The sequence below is a fragment of the Phyllobates terribilis genome, unplaced genomic scaffold (genome assembly GCF_046119375.1).
Source record: "Phyllobates terribilis strain yellow unplaced genomic scaffold, ASM4611937v1 Scaffold_5595__1_contigs__length_50612, whole genome shotgun sequence".
Lineage (NCBI taxonomy): Eukaryota > Metazoa > Chordata > Amphibia > Anura > Dendrobatidae > Phyllobates > Phyllobates terribilis.
In genome coordinates this window covers 10,659-33,998 of record NW_027368341.1, presented here as the reverse complement: position 1 = coordinate 33,998, position 23,340 = coordinate 10,659, and the positions used below count along the sequence as shown (strand labels likewise).

At 35.9% G+C, this 23,340-nt stretch overlaps 1 pseudogene; it reads right to left on the bottom strand.

The window, feature by feature from the left end:
- Nucleotides 1–5,937: 5,937 nt before the first annotated feature.
- LOC141250384 (uncharacterized) lies at nt 5,938–12,036 on the bottom strand (annotated as a pseudogene).
- Between the last annotated feature and the right edge of the window lie 11,304 nt (nt 12,037–23,340).

Genomic DNA, 23,340 nt, shown 5'->3' with positions numbered 1-23,340 from the left:
CCTTGACAACTTTCTTGCCCACTTCCTTGCACACTTATTTCCTTGAGACAACTGCCACCCACCTTTCTGTGCCTGAAAAATATATGGACATTAAAACGAAACTATATTGCATAAAACTACACATGAACAGAAAAATATAGAAATAATTAGAAAAGATACGAAGTTGTAAAATATGCGCACAATTGCAAAATGTATTTTGAATGATGAAACTTTTTTACCTCTGTAAAATGGGTATCGTCTAACTTGTGCATTAGGCGCAGCATTAGCTGCAGCCTTCTCTTCATTAATAATGATTCTGGGACTTCTAGCTTTCGAAGTAGTGTTTTTGACTGTAGTGTTTTTGTTTGTAGTGTATTTGGTTTTAGCTTTTGACATGGTATTTTTTGGTGAATTTTTCTGCCAAAAGAGTGGTATATGGATTATGTCTATGAGTGGGTTTGGTTGTGTTTTTATAGAAGAAGGAAAGAGTAGGTGATTTTTTTGTGTATGAACAGTTCTTATGGGGAATCTAAATAATGTAACTACGACTTATTCAAGTTCTGAATTTACCAAACCCATATTCTGAAAATTACTATTGAACCAGTGTCCTTTCAAATCAATTATTAAAAAATATAGAGCAACTCCACTTATATTTTATTGGTTAATGGTTGAAGACAAGTTGAAACATAGTGCACCTTTAAATGCCCAAGAAGTGCTGTTATCTATCCATTTCAAATGCACTTCGTTCCTTTTTTAAAAAAAGTGGTGTACCTGATTTTTGTCAATTCCAATTTAGTCACAAAGATCAGAACAACACTGTCATTCAAAAACTAATTATATTTACATATAGTAATGGAGTATTTTTGTTTTTCTGATGTCTAACTTAAAGCAGAATCAAACTATGATATTCTAATCATCATCTTGTCGATCTTTCTTCTTCTTTTCCATTCTATCAAGTCCTTGCTGATCGTTTTCTTTTTTTGCATATTCTTCCGCTTCTTTCACTCTTTGCTTCCATGGTAGTGCAATATTCCTCTGATTTTTGGACGAGCTTATCACATGATCTAGAAGTAGGTTTACAGTATATCTGATGATAGCATAAGTATACTTTATCCTCAATGCATTCATCTGGGACTTGTTATCCCTTTTCAGATCTGAGAAAAATCCAGATTGTCCATTCCCCATGTATGTTTCCATGTGCCTCATGACATAAACTCCACAGTCCCTTTTATTTTTTGATTCTCTCCAGTACATGGGAAGACGTTCAGGTTCCTTTTCTTCAATGCTGGTAGCTTTTGTATTCAATTTGTGAACTCTCAAAAAGTGTATAAACATTCTTGTCTGGAAATAAATAAGTTTAATCAATACACACAACAATTTTCATAAACTGCAAGATAAAAATAGTGCACTTCATTCTAATGGTTGAGTGCACTTTGAGATGAACGATAAGTACACTGATTTGTATAAAACAGAATGCACATGTATTTAACATATAGATAGTGCACTTCCCTTTTTCTAAGAGAGAAGTGCACTTCATCATAAACGAGAAATGTACATACTGGTTGAACTGCACTGTTATTTTATTTTTTTACAGGTGCTCATGATGATGGGAAAGGTGGTGTCATGATGAACACCTGTAAAATAACACCACTTTTTCCACCAGTAGCAATCATATTTCTCTTTTGCAAAAAAATGTGCACTAATTTTACAAGAAAGTGCACATTCAGATCTAATGGAAGTGAATTGCTATATTCCTTTTTTAACAAGTGCACTTCTATTATTACTACCAAATGATTAATAGGGTGAAAAAAAAACTAACCAGTTCAGAAGGTATATTCCCATACTTGTCCATCGATCCATCAGGATTGTTATCAATAATGTCAATTCTGAAGTTTTTGACATTAAATGTTATAAGGAAGTAGTGTTTGTCCTTGTGGCACGAGAACATGAACTGTAAACAGGAACAAGAAGAAGAATAAAACATTTTTTAGTAGTGTAAAGCATTCAAATCTATTAAAAGGTTAATATTTTCTGAATGATAAAAGTATCTTACAAGGTCTACTGTGTGTGGTTTCAACCAATGACAGATTTTCATCTCATTTAGAACGCCGCTCACAAACCATTCCTTCCTTTTTCCTCGTCTTCATTTGTTTCAAATACTGTTATGATCTGAAATTTAAAAAGAAAATATCTATTTTAAATTAAACTGGAACGGAAAAAATAAAAAACTATGTAAACAAAATCAATCACTCACCAATGGTAATGTTGGGCAAAAAAATCTTGATGGAGCATGTGGGTCCTTGAAAATTTCATTATTATTCATCATCCTAACCCAAACGTTTAAGACGTCATCAGCTACATATACATTGATGTCTAGTGTCCGTAATTCCTTCCTAGCTAGACGTATGCCCTCGATGTCGACAACCCTCTCTCTGTTTAAATTAATAGTAAAGTAACGTAGTAAAAACAATGTCAGAGAAGTGCCCTTTCTACTCAAATGTAAGTGCACATGTATGCAAATTAGATGTGCACTTTTAACTGTGATGAAGGTGCTTAATTTAAACAACCAAAAATAATTTAATAAATCAACTAAAATTGAAATGCTCTGATTTATAGTTATACCTATCATCTCTGAGTGGATCATTAATGTATGAGAATACTCTTCTCTCTAATTCAGTTACTTTACTTGTAGCATCAATTGCTTTGTCGTTGATAGGTGATTTACAACTAAGAACCAAATTTGATGTCTTCTTCTCCTTCTCATCATAAATTTCTTTTTGAGGAGTTATCTCAGATCCTATCCCCTGAAAAGTTGTATCCTTCTTCCCACAGTCAACAACAATTGATGAAGCTTTGACAGTTAATTGTTTTTGCTGAACGTTGATGTCATCACCAATTTTGCGCTTTTTGGGTGAAGAAGGTTCATCACCTTCTTCCCTTGTTCTTTTATCAGCAATCTGCTATGAATTATAAAAGAACAATTTAATTTAATAGTATGATAGAGTTCAATTTATGTTCATACTTGAAGTGCACTTTTCTTATAACTTTTTAGTTAAAGTCCAATATATCACTTTTTTATAACAGTGCTTTGAAATTTGTTTTGAAGTTATTTGTACTCTGTTGTGTGATAGGATTGCAAACATGTAATTGATTACCTTTGTAACATGAACACCAACATCTATATTTTCTGTGGTTTTTGCTTGTGTTGGCAAGGTTTTCGAGTCTACTTCACTGGGGGGTTTCTTTGTTGTAGCAGGCCTATCACTTGTTGTCTTTTCAGAATCTGTCTTAGTCTCCACACCCCTTGAAACAGCAGTAGAAGCTTCTTCAGTGTCCTGCTATGAATGAGGTAAAAACATTATATCAAACAATAATTGACAACAGCATAATCATTTGAATCATCTGAAACATAGTGCACTTCAACACAGAGTGAAGTGCACTGGATCATCATGCCTGAGTACACTTCGAGTGTAATGTGAAGTGCACTTTTAACCAGAAAATTAGTGCCCCGTTTTAAACCTATATTTTTTTATAAGATACTTATTGGTACATTTTTACCTTTCTATCTTTGACTTTACTCTTGGTTTTATCAGAATTTGATTCGCCCTGAGTGGTCTGTTATGAATAAGGAAGAATATTAGAAAATCAAAAGAATCTAATTTGTGCAGTTATAACCAAAACAAATCACTTTTAGAAACTTGTGCACTTTATTTTAGTTTAAGTAATGCTCACTTCTACTGTTTAGAAAGAGTGCACCATCTTAACCTTTTTTTTATGTAGTATATTTGTAAAAACATTTCTACCTTACTCACTTCAAGCTGAGTCATTTCTTTGAAGTATTTGATTGCTCCTGAGTGTCCTGCTATTAATTACAAAAGGAATTTGAGTAAAATGAAAAAGTTGCACTGCAAGGTATTCTAGAAGTGCACTTAATTATGAAACTAGAGTGCACTTCAATATAGGCCAGGAGTTCAATTTGATTTAAATGAGAACTGAGAAGTATGTAAATAACTACCTTTCTAACATCTACAACAACATCCATTCCCTCTTGGATCTCTTTTTGTGTTGGCAAGGAATTTGTATCACCTCCAATTTCAGTCTTGTTTGGTGGAGAAGGCTTATCACTCGCTGTTTTCTCAGAATTTGTTTTACTCTCACAAATTTTTGATACAGAAGTAGAAGCTGCTTCAGTATTCTTATACGAATGAGGAAAAGACATTATAAGAACACAAAATTTGCAGTTGAGAACCTAAAAAAATTTCTCTTTTTCATATATGAATTTAGTGCACTTAATAAAATATAGAAATGCACTTTGGTATACTAGATTGAGTGCACCTCTTTAGCCTATTTATATGAAGTTTTATTTAGCTTGAAAGTTTACCACTATTTCTTCAACTTGACTCTTCTGTTTGATAGTGTTTGAATCCACATCAGTGTCCTGCTATGAATGAGTATAAAAACAACATGTAATTAAATCAAATTTGTGCAGTTAGAACATATTTACCTTAGCCTCTTCCTCTTGACTATTCTTCGACCCTCCAACAACGGCCTCCTATGAATGGGGGAAAATATTTTTTAAATACTACCAAAAATAAAAGTGCAATATAGTTCATAAAATAGAGCGAAGTGCATTTCTACAGTTAGTTCGAGTGCACCTCTTTTATAACTGATATCTACATAGGGTTATTTATTCAGACAGTTCACTTTGTTCCACATGTAAATCAGTACATTTAAATTTGAGATAAAGGAATCTTTTAATCTATGTAAATGTTCATGATAATGTAATACATACCTTTCCCACGTCCGCAACTACTTGAAATATATCATCGATGCCTAAATCAAATTTTGGGGTAGACATACTTCTGAAGTTTTTGTATTTCTTGGATCCTGTACTCCTATCACTTGTTGTTTTTGAAGTTCTAGACTCAAAGGATTTTGTTTGTGGTTTAGAACTCTTTGTTTTCTCACTACTCTTTCTTGATTCGGACCTTTCATGTTTTACTATCTCAATGGCTGCCGTGCTATCTTCTTTGTTCTCCTCGTTATCACTTGTATCAGTTAGAACAATGACCTCAACAACATCATGTTTTTTAACAGCATCCTCTTTTCCAGAAGGAGGTGTATCCAGAACCACTGCATCAATAATCTCATCTGTTTCTTGAATGTTACACTGTCCCTGACTGGATCCTTTTTCTTCTTTCTTCTTTTCTTCATTTCCAATTGTTTCGTTCTCATGTTGTTGCTCTTGGTGCTGATGTGATTGTTCTGAATGTTCTTGTACTTGCTTCTGGCCTAGCAGTTGAACAGGGTGTTCATCATCTAGATCTTTCTCTTGTTGCTGCTGTTGATGAGGGTCGTCTCCCCCTTGATCCTGCTCGCACTGGTTTTGTTTTTCAGTTGCTTCTGCATCTCCTTCATTTTGTACCTCTCTATCATCTTCTGCATTTATGGTAACCTCAACATGGTTATCATCAGACTTTTTGCTTTCTTTTTCTGATTGATGATCCCATCCACCGTCACCAACATCCATGTTATCATTCTTTTCTGCTCTTGACATCAGAAATGTAGCCTCTATTTCTTCGATGCATTTAATAACGAACGGATCGCTGAAGAGCTTGTCCTGGCTATCCTGTGAAAATCAGAAAAATTATGTATGTTAGAATAAGGTAAAATTAGTTTATTTATTTTTACATAAGAGTTCATTTATTTTCTTACCTGTGATTGTGAAGATTGGTAGTTCTGTGAACCTTGCAGAATTCTTATATTGATTATCTTCTCTATGGTTTCGTTGATTTTGTTGTATGTGTGACTGTCTTGAATTTCCTTTGTGGCTGTGTTGACATGCTCGTGGTAAAGCCTGATTTGCTCGGCAATAAGTCGAGCTATATCAGCTTGTTTGCGTATAAATTTGTAGAACTTTCCTCCATCACCCATGTCAATGTTGTCATCTATTCTTGATCAGCTAGCACCCTGTTCTTCTACTTCGTCTCTATGATCAGGTACTGGCAGTACTAGCAACGGTGCTTCTCTAACATAGCCACGATCAAAACCCATTCTCAACCGCATGTTTTGCAGTGCTTTGAAAGTTTCACTCTTGTAACCCTTAATAATTGGATAAGCTCGGGCAGGCTCCTCGCCATACATGATCAATCTATCACAGTATAGAACCTGTAATAGTAAGAAAAGTAGAATTAAAGATTTCTGAAATGTGAAATAGTCTACATCATAAATATGTTATAAGAGATACACGAAAGTGCCCCCCCCCCCAGGATCCAAGGGAAGTGCACCCCTAAGGGAAAAGGAAGTGCACCCTTAAGGGAATATGAAGTGCACCCAGGTGTAGGAAGAATTTTGCTCTGGACTGTGTATCCCTAGTGCACATATTTTTTTACATTTAAAGTATAATTTTTAAGATGCAAGAAGTTTTTATTTTGGGAGGGAAAAAACAAGGAAGTGCACACTCCATAAGTATAGATGTGCACTCCCAAGATGTAACAGAGTGCACATATGGAAGGAACAATGTCTACTCATGAAAACTATTATCATGACAGTTCATTTAAAATATTAAAACAATGAAACTAACTCACCAGTAGGAGAAGATGAGGCCCCTTGAATGTTGAGTTGTCACTACAGTTGTTTTTTAACTCACACAACCTCAAACGACATAGACGACACCAATTATAGTTTGACAAATCATCCCCTCTTATTTTGTCTAACCAATTAATGAACTTAGATGACACGGTGCCATTTGCTGTTTTCTCAGTTACAGTGGAATGGAACAAAATAGAAAAATCTAATCCAAAAGTACCATCTGCATTTACATTTTCTTTTAGTTTTTTTACCAGATCAGAATAAAGAACAACTTTGTTATTCGGGAAGGTTGAATTCCAAGCTCTTAATTTCTCTGTGTTTGAACTCAGGAGTTGAAATTCGACTTCTCCTCTTGGTAGACCTAGATATTGCTGTATGATAGCGTCATTAGCCACTATGTCTTGAAGGCCAGAGCAAGTTGCTGCATCAAATTTCCCTACAAGCCAGTCACATAGCAGGTACGACAATGTTTCTATGTTCCAACAAAAAAGCAGCTCCAATCCCAATCTCCTAACAGCCTGTTTTTGGTTTTCATTGAATTCTCTTAACAATGAACAGATGACACCAATTGATCCACGTCTTTTCTGCTTTGTTACACGCTTTATGTCAGGGCTGTCATCGGATTCTATGTATATTCTTTGCGGTTCTGTCATTTCCAACCTCTCTGTTTTTTGTTTCTTGAGTTTCCCTATAAAGATATAATTAAAACACCTATGAAATCAGTAAACTTGCTTCAAGTTTCTTTTGGAGGTGCACTTAACATTTAAAAGAGAAGTGCACGTAATCATATAAACTGAGTGCACTTCAACATGAATCCGAAGTGCAATTAATTATCTAAACTGGGTGCACTTCGTCATAAACGAGAAGTGCTCTTATGTTTCTTATGAAATGCATCAGTATAAGCAACAAAACAAAGGGCACTATTTTTTTAAACGGCAGTGCACTATATATACTATTAAGAGTCCACATTATTCTTCATGAGAAGAGCACTTCCAAGTGAAAGAGATGTCCACTATAAGTGAAAATAACAGAGGGCACTTCTATAGTTAAAACCAGTAGTATGAATACTATATTTTTTACAGGTGTACTTCAAACAAAAACAGATAAGTGCCCTTATTTTTCTTATCAAATGCATCAGTATAAGCAAAAAACAAAGGGTACTTTTTTTAAAATGGGGGTGCACTATATATACTATTCAGAGTCCACATTATTCTTCATGAGAAGAGCATTTCCAAGTGAAATAGAAGTCCACTATAAGTGAAAATAACAGAGGGCACTTGTGCAGTTAAAACCAGTAGTATGAATACTATATTTTTTACAGTTGCACTTCAAACAAAATTAGAAGTGCTCTTAATCATCGAAAGTAAGTGCCCTTCAACATGAAACCGAAGTGTACTTAATTATCTAAACTTGGTGCACTTCGTCATAAACGGGAAGTGCACTTAATCATCTGAACGGAGTGTACTTCGTTATAAAGGTGAAGTGCACTTTAACCTAAAACAGAGTAGTAAAACTCGAAAACAGACATTGAACTTCATTTGTTACCTTTTGATTTTATTTCCATTCTTGTCTTTTGCTTTTGCGATTGTTGTTCTTCATGATTCTTGTCTTCCATGGGTTTATAAACCGTCAGCGTTGTTTTAGTTTGTTGGTTTTCGCTGGTGTCTTCGATGAATACTACTCGTTTTTGCTCGTCTTTCTTCTTCTTCCTTATGTAAACTTGTTTCAAAAAAATATCGCATCAACAAACAACAGAATATGAGTTAATAGGAGAAAATACACTCTCGTTTTAGCGAAAAAATAACCTTGCATGCCAAAAAACACTATCACATTAAGGGAAAAAAAACTAACGCAAAGAAAAATCTGTGTTTAGGGTTTTGATTTCTCACCAGCTTTGACTTCTGGAACTGTGCGATTTTCTCCTTCTTTGCTTGTAGACATGTTGTTTGAGTTGAAAAACTGCCTTGAAATCAATAGAGTTCAATGTTTTGTGTGTTTTAGGACTGATTTTTTTGCTAGGGTTTCAAACGTCTTTCAGTTTGCGATGTGAGAGGTATTGAGAAAGCAGAGAAATTGTGAGAGAGAATGAGATAGTGTGAGAGAGAATTCGTAACCGTAGGAGGGAAGAACGAAACTGGAGAGACATTTAGTGAGTGGGGGGGGGGGGGGGTGTGAGCGCGTGTTGTACTATTATGCTTTTTCGATCAAAATTTATCGACGCTGTGATGAGTCCGCACAGTCCGCACATTAGTTTGAGTCCGCACCAGATCAGCCCTCTCTCTCTCTATATATATATATATAACGGAACTTTTTTTCTTTTCTTTTTTTTTTCAGAAAAGAGGGTGTTGTCCTTCGAGATTTTATTATTTAAATAACGTTCAAAATTAACTCAGAGGAGCTTACAATGTCATTGAATAAGAAACTAGAAATGAAATTTGGATGGACATCAAGGGCTACGAACTCGTCTGGTATAGTTATGACGTAATTTGCCATGCAATCAGCCGCAACATTGGTTGATCTTTTCACATGAGACAATCTAATTTTGTCCCCCCAAGTGTCTATCAACTTCCTCCAGGGACGGATCCAGGATTTCCCATTACTGGGGGCTAAATTTAATAGTTGCAAACTAAATTTCCGGCGAAGTCGGGAAAACAAAAAAGGGGTAAAAAAACCAAATATATCACAAATCAACATAGAAGGTTCATAATCAAAAGCAAAATAACAACAAACACATTCATCAAATCATCCCTAAATTAAAACAAAAAGTACTCCATTGGTCCTGAAGTTACAAACACATTCTTCGGTTTGCCATGTTTTGAAATCTAGCAATGATATCTTCCGTCTTGATATCTTTCACTATGTCTTTCTCAATATAAGCAATCAAACAATCATTCATCACATCATCCCCAAGTCGGTTGCGCAATGAATTCTTCACAATTTTCATAGCTGAAAAAACCCTCTCAAAAGTAGTTGTTGCAACCGGTAAAAGCAAAGCTAACTTCAAAAGAAGATACACGAAATTATAAGTACGATGCTTCTTCAGTTGAACTAATTTCCTTGAGAGCTCACTAATGCCTGTAAAGTTCACAATTTTTTTGTATGAGCACTGAGCACAAATCAATATATTGTCATATGAAAGTAATTTTCTATTAGAACAAGTAATTAACTAAGAATAAGGTACAATGTTAGAAAAATCATCATGTGAGCTCACATCCTTGATATAGTTGTTAAGTTGACTATCAAGAACTATCAAAGAAGAATCACTGAAGTCTTTTGGATAAAACTCTGCAAACCGAATCAACTTTCTCTTGTAAAATGTCGAGAATCCGTCACTTGGATCAAGACATGACATGCACACTAACAACTCAGTATTCACCTCATCAAAACGATCATTCAACTCTTGAAGATGTCGAAATGATAGTAATGTTGAATGGTATTTTTTTCAACATTTCGGTGAGATCTCCCTTGTGTGACATAAATTTCATTCTCATTTGGGACAATGATATCATGCTTGGTGCAAAATGAAGCAACCTCCTCCCAGAATGACTCCCTATCCTGCACCCCTCTTTTCTTGGAGTAAATCCTTGGTGATCTTGACAAGAGTCATTGCATTAACAATGTCTTGACCTTTTCTCTGTAAGGCTTGTGACAAATCATTTGAAATTCCCAAAATATCTTTCATCAGAAATAAGCAGAATACAAACTTAAAGCACTGAATTGATTCAGCCATTAAATCTACTTCAGATCGTTGTGTTGCACTTTTTGTATCATTTCCAATAGCTATAAGCACATCAACTGTTGGACCAAATAAACAAATCAAATTAAGCACCGTCTTGTAATGGGAACCCCAATGTGTTACTCCAACTCGAGCCAATGATACTTCTTGATTTTGTCCTCTTCCAGACAAGATTTCACCTTCAAGAAGCCCTTCAATTGATTTTTCAAGTGATTTCTCTCGAAGCATGTCTTTTCTTTTGCATGACGCACCAACTATATTAGTCAATGTAGAGATGCATTCGAAGAACTTCTTTAGTTTTTTATGACCTTCAGCTACAGCTACAAGTGACAACTACAATTGATGAGCAAAGCAGTGAACATAATATGCAGACTGATTCTCCATCATTATCAAACTTTTCAAACCCTTAAATTCACCACTCATATTGCTTTGCTCCATCCTATCCTTGCCCGCATAAACTATACTCAAACCATGCTTACAAAGAAGAGCATCAATATTCATTTTCAAAGACAAATCTGTAGTGTCGTTAACATGAACAACACCAAGAAAACGCTCAACAATGCACCCTCTACCATCCACAAAGCATAGAACAACAACCATTTGTTCTTTAACAGATATATCACGAGCTTCATAAAAAAAAATAGTAAACAAATCATCACTGCAATGATTATATTTGTTGTCTCAACTGCAATTGCATTGATAATATCTTTCTAAACAGACGGTGATACCATTCTCAAATTCCCAGGAGCATTATCCAGCACAACACTTTAATTTCTTCATTATACCCAGCAAAGGAATTTTAATAACTCAATGAATTTTCCTTGATTAAGTGACTCACTAGATTTATCATGTGCACGGAAAACCATTCCTTGAAGCAATAAATACCTAATACAATCAATTGATGCAGTCAATCTACAACGGTAATCTATCTTGCTCTTATCAGACTGTTTATGCAAACAAACATCAATATGTTGTTTCTGATTCATCAGATCATGACAAGCACGCACACATTTGTTATGAACACTGTTATGACCACCAACGTGAGTATCAAACCTGTCTTTCTTCTTCCTGTTTCTAAATCCTTCTCCAACAAATGTTTCACCACCCCCTTGATCACCATAATCAGGTTTAAACAGATAACATGGCAAGCAAAATGCAGAATCTTTTGATATATTATATTCTAGCCAAGTAGCATGATCATTAAACCATCCGGAAACAAATCTGCGTTTTTGAGTTCCAATAACGGTGGAAGGAAAAGTATGAGTTTTTGGTTGACAAGGCCCTTTTAGCAAATAACTTCGCCTTATCCTTTCTCTATCATTCACATCATAATCAGATATGTCTTTTCTTAATCCCGGATCAGACGGCATCTCATCAAAATTAACATCAATCTCATCATCGGAACTATCTAAATTCAAATAAATTGGTGGATTCGGATTAGAACTTGATCCTACATTCAGTGAATCAGAATTCTGAAGTACTGCTAAAAAAATACTTCTCCATTTCTGAAATAATCAAATATTTTCATAAATATATAGTTATTGAAATTTAAAATATACAACATTTTTAGGCAGAATTTGGCTACTACCTAATTAAGCAGCAAGACGCTGACTAATAACATACAAATTTAAAATATGCCGGGTTTTGCAGGCAGTTCACAGTTGAAAATTACCTATTCTGCTAAAATATGCCAAGTGAATCCTATCTTGCTTGAAGTTATTGTTTTCCATTAATGTAAGAAGGAATAGGAAAGAGATACGTTTGAAATTTTCACATATACTTTTTTTGGCTAGGATTAATCTCCTAAAATATTGAACTTATCATGCCATAGCTAGGTTGTTTAAGCTGACATGTAAATCAATCTCATCATCCTATCCAAATTCAAGAGAAAGTGAGAGCAACTAATAGCATTTTCCCTGACTAATGACACTGACTAATAACTTATGCTGGTGAATTTGTTCCAAACAGCAGTGTAGCATTTTCCTCTGAATTTGTTCCAAAGAGCAACAAAAGCTGATTTTTAAGAGCAACAGAAGCTGATTTTTTAAGAGCAACAGAAGCAGAAAAATGATTTGTTAAGAGCAACAAAAGCTGATTTTGTAGGCAGAAATTCAACAACACAAGCTGATTTTTTAGGCAGAAATTGAAAGCAACAAAAGCTGAGGAGAGGAAGAGCAAGACCAGAACTGAAAGATAAATACATGTTCGGAGGTCTGGCCGGAGGAGAGGAGTCGCAACTCACAGCGCGCGCCGGTGGAGAGGAGTGGTTGAGTCGGATCTGCCCACCGGTGGAGAGGAGTCGGATCTGCTCGCCGGTGGAGAGGAGGCGGATCTACGCAACTGTGCAAAGATGGAAGAGGAGAGGAGAGGGAGATGGTTCCTGCGCTGCGCAGAGGTACTGATGTCTTGAAATTTTGTCTAGGTCAAAAAAATATTTAATATAAGTACCGAAAAATCGAGTGGGGGGCTGCTCAGAGCGGAACATGTACAACCCTCACTCGTCCCTTGACTGCCTCCATAGTATGATAATATGAAGAAAGGGATGTGTATTGACATGTTCCGCTCTGAGTATGTGAACGGCTTGTGCTGAATCCGAATTTACCTCTACGTATTGAAAGCCTCGATTATGTGCTTGTTGTAGTCCCTTCATGATCGCCAGAATTTCAGCCTGTAAGGCCGAACAAGACCCACACGTAAACATATATCCCCTAACCACTGACCAACATAGTCTCTGAACAAACTCGCACCTCCAGTCTAGCCCGGATTCCCTTTCGAAACAACGTTTGTGTTTAGAGCCACCCACTGCGCTTGCGGACGAACCCAATGACGGCGTGTTCTAGCTTGTAGATGATGTAATGCAGGGCGCCGCTAATGTAGTTTGTAATTTGTTCGAACGGCTTTTTTGTACGCTGCAATCATCAATAAGACAACGGTTGATAGTCGGAGATGTTCATCCTTGTTCGAGAAGACTAGTGCATTACGACACTTCCACGTATACCATACCATATTCCAAAAATAGATTGTCATTCGCGATCTGCTGAGTTGTTTATAGACACCCACTCCTTGACCTCATTGGTGGAGAATAAACCTTGAGGCAGTTTACTCCCGCTTAGCGCTCGCCATGCACTATTAATAGCCGGATAGTCACGTATAGATGTAAAATAGATCCAGGCGAAGGACATCTCGGACAGCTACTGCTTGGTGCTATGTGTCTGCGGTTTAATTCCTCTTTACATATGATGGAGGAGTGAGCAACTAAATATATAAAGTTACACGCTCACTGCTGAACCGACAACCGCCAAAACTTTGCCAAATGATACTTCTAAAGCTTTGTGTGTCATTACGGAGCAGGCTAATCGCTGATTTTGTTGTGAATAAACTGGAAGTTGTTTCCGACCAATATAGTGAGGTCGAATATGCTGCATGTGTACTTAGAGATATGGATTGAAGTTGCGCAAGAACAAACAAATGGAGCAGTGGTTCAAGAACTGGCCAGTTCCATCCTTGTGCGGTCCATAAATCACTCATCACATGCTCTCTAATAGGTGTCGTTGTGTCCAAGCGAGACTTATTTGTGGTAAAGCTACATGTTATGTTTCAAGCGAGATTCAGTAATCAACCGGTATGTCTTGCTACATAGAGATGACAACTTCTTATCCCCAACCCACTCGTGATCCCAAAACAATGTTGTTTGACCGTACGCTCGTGTGTAATCCTGCTAGCAACAGATCACTGCTGTGTATTATGCTTTTCCAAAGGTGAGAAGCAGCAGTTCTAGACTTAAACATATCAACATCACATCTATTCTCATAGTACTTACCTCACATAATTTTGCTCCATAATGTGTTCGGCTCTTTGAGAAGGCGCCATCCTAGTTTAGCAAGAACAAAGGTGTTCGATTGGTGCATGGATCGAAAGCCAAGTCCTCCTCAAAGGCCGAGGTGTGCAATAACATTCCACGCAAGAAGGTGCGTCTTTCTTGATTCCGGCGTTGAACCCCAAACAAATTCTCGTACTTTACGGTCAATCGATTAACATGTTTTCTGGGGCAACATAGACGACTGCATTGTATATAACGACACAAATTGTAGTACGGATTGAGCAAGGGCTGCTTGGCCAGCCATGAAAAGTGATTTGGACTTCCAGTCGCGCAGTCGCGAGCTATTTTTTTCTAGGATGAAATTGTAACTTCTTGCCTCCATTCGGCCACAAGCAGCGGAACGCCCAAATGCGTGCCAAAATCAGTCACAACCGGTATATTCAGAACCGCCCTAATAGAATTGCATAGCTCGTTGTTGACTTTCATGGAGAAGAGCATACTACTTTTTTCATAGTTCTCTTGCTCCTCAGAAACAATTCATAATCGAGTCAAACAATCTTGGATTACATGCACTTGTTCAGTGGTTGATTCAGCAAATAAAATCAGGTCATCCGCAAAGAACAGGTGCGATAGTTCCACCCCACCCACATCAATGGCCTCCATCTCCCAGTGTGGACATCATCCTGAATGATATGGGAGAGGAATTCCATGCATATAACGAAGAGATATGGCGAAACAGGGTCACCCTGCCAAATCCCCCGAGATGGTGAAAACATGCTTGCCTTTCCACCATTCATAAAACTTCAGTTCTATTCATCATTTGGGTGGTCATAATGAGGTCCACAAGATGCTGCGGTATTTGTGGTCGCTCTAACATTTCACGTAGAAAGTCCAGCATATTCTGCCATAGGCCTTGGCGAGATCAATCTTGATGATCATCCACTTGTTAGACCTCATCGTAGAAGCCATAGAGTGTAGAACTTCCTGGACTATCACAATGTTGTCGATAACCTGTCTACCGGGAATGAGACTAGCTTGAGCCGGATGAATAAGTGATGGCAGAATTGATTTTAACCCGTGTACTATCATTTTAGTCTTGATTTTGAATGCCACATTTAGCAGATAAATCGGTCGAAACTGCGCCGCAATAGATGACAAGCCACCTTAGGAATAAGAACCATAAGGGCATCTCCGAGTCCTTGTGTTGGCCTTGCATCATTCACAAATACTTAGAAGCGTACTACTGAGATGATCAACAACAACACCCCAATTTGTTGACAACATGGCCGGGTAACCATTTGGTATGGGTTCCTTGTATGGACACATGGATATGAGAGCCTGAAAAACTTCATCCTTGCCAAATCTGTTCGCTAATATCGATATGCGTGACGCACTGATTTCGGGGAAAGATATCGTGTAACTAGGTATGTTTGGTAATGCTAGATTGATTCGGATCAGCCGTATAGAGTTTAGAGAAGTGTCGTGTTACCAAATTCAAGATTTCAGCAAGCTCAGTTATTCTATATACAAGCATCATTGCACAGTTGTGTAACTCGATTATCTCTCCATCTCATTACCGTCTATAGGTTGAAAAATCTTGTGTTTCGGTCACCCTCAATTAAGAAATTCAATCTAGATATTTGGAACCAGATTACTTGTTTCTGGTTGAGTACATTTTTTAGCTCATTGACAAGAGAACGTTCAAGATCAATAAGATATTATGAAGGCGCCATAGCAAGATTCTTCCTTGCACCATTTAGCATGGCCCATAATTTACGTTTACGATAGAATACATTACCAAAATATCTTCTTGTTTCAATCGCACAAAGTTGTGGTTAGCTTGTTCAGGGAGCTACGAAAATCAAAGTCACCCGACTCCCAAGAGGCGGCTATGATATTGCGGAAATCTGCTTGAAGGGACCAAGCTGCTTGAAATCAGAAAGCCCGGGGATTACTAATCCAGGACACGGATGAAGCCGGAGAAGCAAGGGCTGGTGATCTGAATGTGTATTCGGAATGTGGGTGATCTCTGCTTCGGGGAAACGTAGACGCCATGAAGGTGAGCAGAGAGCTCGATCAAGGCGACTTGCTTGAAATGTACGTAAAGACTGTCCATAGCGCCAAGTGTATTGTGGTCCTGAATAACCCAAATCCACATGATTGGAACAATTGACCCATTGTGCGAAGTCCTCGTGTAGCAGCGTCGACATAGTTAAATGAGTAAGTTCTTTTGGATGCTGATAAAGTAGCGTTAAAATCCCCTCCAGCTAGCCATGGTTTATTATTTGTTCTTGCAAAATTAGCCAAGTCAGTCCATAGTAGATTCATGCGTGTAATATTTGGTGAAACTAGATTGCGAAAAGGACCTATAGTTCCTCCCCAATTCTCGAGATTTTGACAGTCACATGCTGCGGATTAAGCCTCAAAGTACGCACACAGATTTCCGATGTCCTCCAAAGAAGCCAAATACCACACGTAAATCCCTTAGCATCCACTCTAATGACCCCGTCAAAACCAATACTTCTACAAACCATATCAGCTCATCCAATACTAAAATGAGTCTCGACTAAGGCTAGAACATTCGGTGAGTGTATCCTAATCAATTCTCAAATAGCTATCAAGAAATTGGTGCCCCTCGCACCTCTCGTATTCTAGAAGAGAATATTGATGTTAATCATTGGGAACAAACTATTAATAATGTGTTCGAATCCTTCAAAACTCGTCCCATTGGCGCTCGAAGCAACCCCTTCTTACAATTGTTGTATTGCTTCGTCAACTCTAGGTGGTACTGACGCTTGGAACAAAACCAGCATTGAATTTGTTATCAATGGTAGGATCTCCAAGATTACCGACGTGACCAATCGGTGTAGTACCGCCATGAATGGACCGTCTTGTTGCTTGAGAGCAATAGGCTGATTCTTTGTTTGATTCTTAGGAAGATGGGTGTCGGAATCGCTTGTTGCAACAGGCTCGCCATTGTTAACGACCGGAATTACTGTTTTGAAAGGTGGGGGGTAGTTTTTTTCGGCGTCTTGGAGTTCGAAGAAGAGGCCAATAATGTTCTGATATGAGGATGGCGTTTTTTGTTAAGGTCTCCTTAGTAACAAAGTTGGACCGGGCCGAGAATTTACCTGTGGGTCGCATGAAGGAAAAGGCCACTTTGTTTTGATCTTTTCTATCCCTCCGCTTCTGGTTTCTTGTTATTGAAGGAGTGGTCACATGGGCCGGCCCACTAACTTGTTGACTATTTGACATTCCCTCCACATCTAGCTTTTCAAAATTCGTAATTGGGATTTCAATTTGGTCAAGCCTGTCAACTGATATTTTGGTGATATCTTCCTCGGGATGAGGAGATGTTGAGCCGTATCCTTGTCTGTTTGTTGTGAAATTTCCGCCTATGATACCTCAGTGTCCGAAAAAAACTGATTCCTGACCGGAATTATTTTCCGGTAGCTGTAGTGCAGCAAAATGCGAACCCCGAAGCCCATCGACATTTGTGTTATTCGGAGTCTTTCTTAGCTTGGCGGTAATCCGGTCCTCCGAACCTTGAGGTTGGGAGTAGGAATTACGTTTGTGTTTCACCACGAGGTTCCACGCTCCAACGCCGTCAGGAGCATCCACTGGGTGTCTCACCTTGATAGAGCATTCAATGTCAACTAAAGATTCTTCCCGGGATGGGCATTTATCAGAGACATGCCCAATACTCATGCAATGGGGGCACAACATACGGATTCCTTCATACTGAATTACCCATTGTCTACCCATAAATCGAGACTTTGAGAGAATTGGTTTGTTGAGATCAATTTCAATAAGCCATTCTAATAATTGTCCTCTGTTTTCCCTCAATGTTGTGTTATCGATACGCAAAACTTCTCGAACAAACTGCCTAATCTCTTCAAAAAACCACCGTGGAAGTATTCTAAAACTTAATCCAGGGATGCGAACCCATGCAGTCATATTTTTGCCTGTGTCTGAGAGAGAGACGAAATTCCGTATCCACCTCCGAATTAGAAGGCAATTGTCCCTTATCATCCATGGCCCATCGGAGAACGTCATCATAATCTTGAGCATTTGAAAAAGTGTCTTTCCAATATCCACTGAAGTCATTGGACCCTTTAACATCCATAGTTGTTCCAGTCGCTTCTCTAAGAAATGCATCTTGGTCCTTTTTCAAAAAGTTTACAATTAGTTAATGTTGCCAGGGACGTAGAATTTCGCATTTTTCTGCCTTTGTCAGTCTTATGGATTAGGATCCTCGTCACTTGGGTCCTCCTCGTCATCTTCGGTATTGCCAGATTTTTGTCCAGTCTGTTGGAAGAGAGGGTCTGTGAACATCATTGTAGCAGACAAATCGATATCCATTCGATTGAGACCCTCCTCCAGAAAGGCATTCCTGCGGTCGTTGGAGAGAGCGCTTAGAGAGCGTTTTGGATTTGTTCACTCGATTAAAGCATATTTAATTGAGGAAAGAATTAAAAAAATTCGATATATATAACGGAACTTTGCAAAAGCCTGAACGCTAGAAGCTGGTATCGAGTTTTATGAATACTAGGGGTGACCCGCGTGCTTCGCACGCGGGCTTGTGTTATTTACTCTATTAGTCGGATATTAAGATACAATTTAGTTATTTTCTTTGTTGTAAAATACATGTCACTATAAGATATTAGTAACACTAATTTAGTAAGTTTTTAGTGTACACTTGGACATATACTTGGATATATAGCTCCCTAACTCGTGATGGTAGAACCTATATAGCGATATAAGCTCTCTCGGTCGAGCACAGTTTGTAAGTACCGTACATGTATAATAAATGATCGTATTGAAAATATGAAAACATCATCTTGAGGCTCTTATTTTCTTCAACCTTTATGTCTTTCTATGGATAACTTTGTACTCCATAAATGGAGAAAGATTTTGGACATGAACAGGACCTGTTAAACAAAAACGAAGTTGCCTCATATTTGGTCTATCACATAGGTCTTATACACAAGATTTGTTGCATATAAAAAAACGTTCAAAAATTCTTGCCAAAGTTTTGAGAGGGTAGCTTGGATAAAGCTCACGATACTATTAGTTTTAAAAAAGAGACGCGTCGCCAATCTTCATAGGTAACTGACAAAGTAAATGACCTGGAATACTTTAAAATTGTGAATAACTGAGTATACTATCTTCATAAAAAAACTTCTTCAACTTGTTTTTTCTTCTTCCCTGCATTAGAATACTTTAGGATTTTTTTCCTTCATATTCTTATGCCATTTAAGGTCTTAAAAGCGACGTGAACGAACTATTTGGTTCCAAAGATTGAGAAAGTAATTACTTTTTAAATAGTTCTGATGACTGATATGTTGACCACTTTTTAAGTAAGGTTTTTATGGTGTAAGGTAGCACATAACGTTTTGTAGCTTGTTGTTTTCCTGCATTAACCTAATTTCAATAACCAGGAATTCACAGTTACTCAACTATCTATAACTATAGAGAGAACTGTAATCATTATGTAGTTTATAATGTAAGTTTCTGTTTGTCCTAATAAATAGTTTAGATTACAACTTGAAAGCATGTATTTTAATTGGACTCTTATTTGCTAGACCAATTGATTGAAGTACTCCCTCCATCCTTATTTTATTTTTCCTTTTAACCGAATACACGGGTTTTAAGGGAAAAGTGAAGAGTAATAATTGTAGAGGAAATAGATAGAGAGAAAGAGTAATAATTGGGTATTGAATGAAAATTACTATATTATTATTTTACTATCTTCGTCCCTTTATTATCTTTCCACTTTTCTTTTCCGGTATCCCGTTTTTATATTATTATTTGACTCCCTTTGTCCCTTTTTTTATCTTTCCGCTTTCCTACCTTTGTGTTATTATTTTACTCCCTCCGTCCCTTTTTTTATCTTCCCACTTTACTTTTCCGGTGTCCCACTTTTCATTTATAGAAACTACTTTTCAACCATTTTTTCAACTTTCATACACTTCACTCTATACAATACAAATTCTCTTCTCCTAATACTCCATCCGTCCCATAATGTAGTTCCCATTTTTTCTACACAGTAGTTTTTATATTATTATTTTATTCCATCTATCCTTTTTTATCTTCCCGCTTTTCTTTTCCGGTGTCACATTTTTATATTATTATTTTACTCCCTCCGTCCTTTTTTTATCTTCTGATTTCCTTTTTCAGTATACCATTTTTATCTTCCTACTTTCCGTAATAGTAGTTTTTATATTATTATTTTATTATCCACTTTTCATTTAGATAAAAAAGGGACGGAGGGAGTGAAATAATAATATAAATACAGTACAAATTCTCCTCTCCTAATACTCCCTCTGTCCCATAATGTAGTTCCCATTTGCTTCTACACAGTAGTTTTTATATTATTATTTTATTCCATCCGTCCCATTTTTTATCTTCCCGCTTTCCTTTTCCGGTGTCATATTTTTATATTAATATTTTACTCCCTCCGTCCCTTTTTTTATTTTTCCGATTTCCTTTTCCAGTATATCATTTTTATCTTCTTACTTTCCGTAACAGTAATTTTTATATTATTATTTTAGTATCCACTTTTCATTTAGATAAAAAAAGGGACTGAGGGAGTGAAATAATAATATAAATACAGTACAAATTCTCATCTCCTAATACTCCCTCCGTCCTATAATGTAGTTCCCATTTGCTTCTACATAGTAGTTTTTATACTATTATTTATTCCATCCGTCCCTTTTTTATGTTCCCGCTTTCTTTTTCCGGTGTCATATTTTTATATTATTATTTTACTCCCTCCGTCCCTTTCTTTTTTATCTTTCCGATTTTCTTTTCCAATATACAATTTTTATCTTCCTACTTTCCATAACAGTAGTTTTTATATTATTATTTTATTATCCATTTTTCATTTAGATAAAAAAGGGAAGGAGGGAGTGAAATAATAATATGAAAATGAGACACTGAAAAAGGAAAGTGGAAAGATAAGAAAGGGACGGAGGAAATAAAATAATAATATACTCTTATTGTTCATAAGAGCCCTCCCATTTTTGTCCCTTTTTTATCTTTCCTATTTCCTTTTCCAATATACCATTTTTATCTTCGTACTTTCCGTAACAGTAGTTTTTATATTATTATTTATTATCCACTTTTCATTTAGATAAAAAAGGGACTGAGGGAGTGAAATAATAATATAAATACAGTACAAATTCTCATCTCCTAATACTCCCTCCATCCCATAATGTAGTTCCCATTTGCTTCTACACAGTAGTTTTTATATTATTATTTATTCCATCCATCCCTTTTTTCCCGCTTTCCTTTTCTGGTGTCACATTTTTATATTATTATTTTACTCCCTCCGTCCCTTTTTTATCTTTCCGATTTCCTTTTCCAATATACCATTTTATCTTCCTACTTTCCATAACAAAAGTTTTTATATTATTATTTTATTATCCATTTTTCATTTAGATAAAAAAGGGACGGAGGGAGTGAAATAATAATATAAAAATGAGACACCGGAAAAGGAAAGTGGAAAGATAAAAAAGGGGACGGAGAAAATAAAATAATAATATACTCTTAGTGTTCATAAGAGCCCTCCATTTTTATAGTATGTATAGATGGAGACTATAGTCGATATATTAAATAGGAACTGAGTAGTTGGATTACTGAAGATGGAGTTATTCAATTTTAGATATAAAACTAGTCTAACGTATGTGCCTTGCACGAGAATGATAATTATATTCTATGATAAAACTGTGATATTTCATGTATGTATTAAAAATTAAATCCAAATTCAAAATAATATGGTTACTCAGCTTTAATATTAGTTACTTGTAAAACAATAAAAAATTATAACATCGTCATTTAAATAAATCGTAATCAAACTTCTATTGTTAGTAGATGTGTTAAACGGGTCGAGCAAGTTTGGTTAGGGTGAAAATCGGGTCCCGTTAATTGAATCTATTGGACTATTTGTTTCGGATGATGTCAAGTTTGGTTCGAGTTGATCCAACGGACTAAGAGTGTCCTTTTATGATTTTATAACTTTTTGTTTGAATACAATTTGATGTTAATTTTTGACACCATAATAATATATAATTTTATGTGTGCAAATTAATCCTTACACATCACTCTTGATTATAGTAGAGGATGTGAAACGGGTCGAACAAGTTGGATTGAGGTGAAAATCGTATTCGCTTGAGGTGAAAATCGTATTCGCGTTCATTGGATCTATAATTTTTTTAGGATCTATTTGTTAGGGATGATGTCAAGTTTGGTTCCAGTTGATCCAACAGATTTAGAGTGTCATTTTTATGATTTTATAATTTTTTATTATTTTTATATTATTATAATAATAATATAATATAATTTTATGTGTACGAATTAAGCCTTACAAATTACTCTTGAATATGATTACTTGAGACTTTAATTTAAAATGTTACCAACTTTGATTTAAAATGAAGCTTGTATTTGATGAAATATAATATTATTATCAATATGATATATCATAGTAAAAAATTTATTGGATATATTTTTACAATAGTTATATATAAAATAGATCTTATAAGTAAATAATACGATATTTATACAATAAAATAATATAAATTGATATTATAAATAAATTAATAAAACTATGATAAGATAAGAGAGATTCGGAGATATAGTTTTATACTATAATAATATAAAATAGAATCTTGTAAAAAATCTTAATATCTATTAAAGCTAAAATATTTCAAGCTTTCTAAACAGTTTAGACCCCACCATTGCTTATGTGTCAATCTCCTATTTGCTACACTATTCTCTCTCCTCTTTATTAATATTTCAGTTTTTTATTTTTTTATCACTTATATATATATTTTAAAGCTATAATTGGATATATTATTTATATACTAATCAAATCTTATTCTTAACCGATTTTTTGTTTAAGAACATATATTATTTTTTATCAAATCTTATAATCTCTTTATTTAATAATGTTGTTTCTTATAAGATTTTAATTTAATTTAATTTAATTCAAAAAGGTAGAAAAGTGTAATCAGAGGAAGCGAACTAGCCTTGACCTGATATATTCTCATTGGATCTATTTTTGTGACACCTTTTTTGAAAACACTTTCACCAAAATAAAATATTTTATTATAATTTACTCTTTTCATATTAGACATTGTCAAAATGATCTGTATACTATATATTAAAACAAAACTATTTAAAGTCTCCTCAAGAGTTTTGGTCATACAGTTGG